At 43.3% G+C, this 3,938-nt stretch overlaps 1 pseudogene; it reads right to left on the bottom strand.

Moving 5' to 3' along the window:
• Positions 1 to 848: 848 nt before the first annotated feature.
• Positions 849 to 1,360, bottom strand: Cfl1-ps11 (cofilin 1, pseudogene 11; annotated as a pseudogene).
• Positions 1,361 to 3,938: the final 2,578 nt, after the last annotated feature.

Here is a 3,938-nt window from a genome sequence, read left to right as displayed (position 1 = left end):
AAAGGACAAAGGGGGAAGAGGGAAAGGGTAAGGGAGAACAAAAGCCAGAGAGTGAGGAGCGGGCAAGCAGCCTCTTTTACAGTATCAGGCATGCCTGGCTGTTGCCAGGTAATTGTGGGGTGGAGCTTACTTGGCTGTTGCCAAGTAACTGTGGAGGTGGAGCTTAAACAGAAAGTTAACACAATGAATTCAGAATGCATTTTTTTTTAAAAATAATTAATTTGGGCCTCTTATATTTTTTGTTGCCCGAATAGCCTGTTTACAGCTTTCTAAGTTTTTTGTTGTTGATTTCTCAACTAGCTTTTGAATTTTACTCTTTTTTCTGTTAATTATCCTTTTTATCTATTTCTTTATGTTTTAAATTGAAGATCCCTTACTGGTCCTGCTTCTGTGAGTGGCCAAGAACAAAGGAAAGGGGAGGGCAACCAGCTGGTGCAGGGAGGGTCATTTCCACAGTTCATTTACTCACAGAACTAAACAGACAAGCACAGAGTCAGTATTTTGGTTAGAAGTTAGCAGCATGAGATGAGGAGGGATGAGGAGTAAGGGTGTCCTTAAAAAACACAGGCTACCCCAAAACTGGGTGCCTAGGACAGGACTTGGTCTAGCTTCAACCCAAGAGGAATCAGAAGATCAAAAGCAGTTTGGGAAGGTTGGAACTGTCAGGGATGTAGGGAAAGGGACTGTCCAGAGGGTGGGAGGGATGTTTGGCAACTGGAGTGAAGAGATAATCCTCTCCCTGCTGGGATCCCCCCAGCCCTTCCAGTCTGGCAGGAAAGGGGCAACCTACACTACCCAAGAGCAGGTCTGGGGCTGCTAGGTGCTCCAGATAGGGGGCTGGAGGTGGCTCACAAAGGCTTGCCCTCCATGGAAACAACGGTGCTGCCACTTAGTTTCTCTGCCAGGGTGCAGTGGTCCTTAACCTCTTTGTAGCAGTTAGCTTGTAATTCATGCTTGATTCCTGTCAGATTCTTCTGGATGGCATCCTTGCAGCTGGCCTAGATCATTTTGCTCTTAAGGGGTGCACTCGCGGGGGTCTCAGAAAATGAACACCAGGTCCTTCTTGCTCTCTTTGCTCTCATAGGTTGCATCATAGAGAGCATAGCAGCAGCCCTTGTCTAGAAGCATCTTTACAAAAGGGGTATAGGGGTTATCCACAGTCTGCCCCACATCTCCTACTAGGATCTCCTTGCCCTCCTCCAGGATGACATTCTTTTTGTCCTCACTCTGACAAAAAGCAATGCTTTCTTTCGTTTCTTCACTTCTGGCATTAAAGACTTGCGAACTTTCATGACATTGAACACCTTGATGATTCCATCAGAGACAGCCACACCAGAGGCCATGTTTCCGGAAATGAAAGGTAGACAGGAAAGAGCTACAGAAGAATCCAGCCGCAGATCCGACTGAACTGAATTTTACTCTCTATAATTTGTGATGAGTGTGCGTTTTACATTATAAACTGTTTTGGGTATTTATGGACACATAATGTAAAGCCTTTTCTGTATGTTATTTTGAGATCCATGTGTCCTATAAGAAAATTTTTCTTACAAAAAAGTGGGAAAATTGTCCTCAATACTTTTCTAACATACTTCTATAATATTTTAGTGTTTGATGTTTAGTATCTATATTTTTTCCTCCATCTTTATTAAATTGGGTATTTCTTACTTACATTTCAATTTTTATTCCCTTTCCCGGTTTCTAAGTCAACATCCCCCTAACCCCCCCTCTTCTGTATGGGTGTTCCCCTCCCCATCCTCCCCCCATGACTGCCCTCCCCCCAACAATCACATTCACTGGGGGTTCAGTCTTGGCAGGACCAAGGGCTTCCCCTTCCACTGGTGCTCTTACTATGATATTCATTGCTACCTATGAGGTTGGAGCCCAGGGTCAGTCCATGTATAGTCTTTGGGTAGTGGCTTAGTCCCTGGAAGCTCTGGTTGGTTGGCATTGTTGTTCATATGGGGTCTCAAGCTCCTTCAAGCTCTTTCAGTCCTTTCTAAGATTACTTCAACGGGGGTCCCGTTCTCAGTTCAGTGGTTTAATGATGGCATTCGTCTATGTATTTGCTGTATTCCGGCTGTGTCTCTGAGGAAAGATCTACATCCACTTCCTGTCAGCCTGAACTTCTTTGCTTCATCCATCTTATCTAGTTTGGTGGTTGTATATGTATGGGCCACATGTGGAGCAGGCTTTGAATGGGTGTTTCTTCTGCCTCTGTTCTAAACTTTGCCTCCCTATTCCCTGCCAAGGGTATTCTTGTTCCCCTTTTAAAGAAGGAGTGAAGCATTCACATTTTGATCATCCATCTTGAGTTTCATATGTTCTGTGCATCTAGGGTAATTCGAGCATTTGGGCTAATAGCCACTTATCAATGAGTGCATACCATGTGTGTTTTTCTGTGATTGGGTTACCTCACTCAGGATGATATTTTCCAGTTCCCTCCATTTGCCTATGAATTTCATAAAGTCATTGTTTTTGATAGGTGAGTAGTATTCCATTGTGTAGATGTACCACATTTTCTGTATCCATTCCTCTGTTGAAGGGCATCTGGGTTCTGTCCAGCTTCTGGCTATTATAAATAAGGCTGCTATGAACATAGTGGAGCATGTGTCTTTTTTATATGTTGGGGCATCTTTTGGGTATATGCCCAAGAGAGGTATAGCTGAATCCTCAGGCAGTTCAATGTCCAATTTTCTGAGGAACCTCCAGACTGATTTCCAGAATGGTTGTACCAGTCTGCAATCCCACCAACAATGGAGGAGTATATTTTTAAAGATAATAAAGAAAAGAAATTCTGGCTCTAATCCTGCCATGCTAATAAATAGACTGTCAGTGGCCATTGGCAGCATACCCGTTGACCCCTGGCTTACAAGACATTCTTTTTATTCAATTCCATCTCTGTTTCTAAGATTCCTTCTATAGTCGTCCCATATCAGCATCGGGTTTTAGTAGCTTTGGCTTCAGTATCCACCATCAGAAGTTGCTTTTCATTCCACTTCTTCTAAAAATTATAGTGTGTTTATTCTTCTAGATGAAGTTTCAGATAATTGAATTGCATGGTCATTTTTCAAAATTCCAAGAAAATTTGAGATTGCACCTATTTTGTAAGAGTTTATTTTATAAGGGTTTGCTAGTCTATAGAATAAACAAACATTAAAATCGTCTTCAGTAGCAGGGAATACATCTCTATTTTTAGAAAGATATTTGATAAAAACTTTTTTTTGTGGTTCAGTATTTATTTGCTATGATAACACTAATATGCACATCAAATGTGGTCATCATTTTTTTTAATTAGGCAACTTCATTTTTTTTTTATTAACTTGAGTATTTCTTACATACATTTCGAATGTTATTCCCTTTCCCGGTTTCCGGGCAAACATCCCCCTCCCCCCTCCCCTTCCGTATGGGTGTTCCCCTCCCAACCCTCCCCCCATTGCCGCCCTCCCCCCATAGACTAGTTCAATGGGGGTTCAGTCTTAGCAGGACCCAGGGCTTCCCCTTCCACTGGTGCTCTTACTAGGATATTCATTGCTACCTATGGGGTCAGAGTCCAGGGTCAGTCCATGTATAGTCTTTAGGTAGTGGCTTAGTCCCTGGAAGCTCTGGTTGCTTGGCATTGTTGTACTTTTGGGGTCTCGAGCCCCTTCAAGCTCTTCCAGTTCTTTCTCTGATTCCTTCAACGGGGGACCTATTCTCAGTTCAGTGGTTTGCTGCTGGCATTCGCCTCTGTATTTGCTGTATTCTGGCTGTGTCTCTCAGGAGCGATCTACATCCGGCTCCTGTCGGTCTGCACTTCTTTGCTTCATCCATCTTGTCTAATTGGGTGGCTGTATATGTATGGGCCACATGTGGGGCAGGCTCTGAATGGGTGTTCCTTCAGTCTCTGTTTTAATCTTTGCCTCTCCCTTCCCTGCCAAGGGTATTCTTTTTCCTCATTT

Source organism: Rattus norvegicus, chromosome 11 (genome assembly GCF_021556685.1).
Source record: "Rattus norvegicus strain SHRSP/BbbUtx chromosome 11, alternate assembly SHRSP_T2T, whole genome shotgun sequence".
NCBI classification, from domain to species: Eukaryota; Metazoa; Chordata; class Mammalia; order Rodentia; family Muridae; genus Rattus; species Rattus norvegicus.
This window is presented reverse-complemented; position numbering and strand designations above follow the sequence as displayed.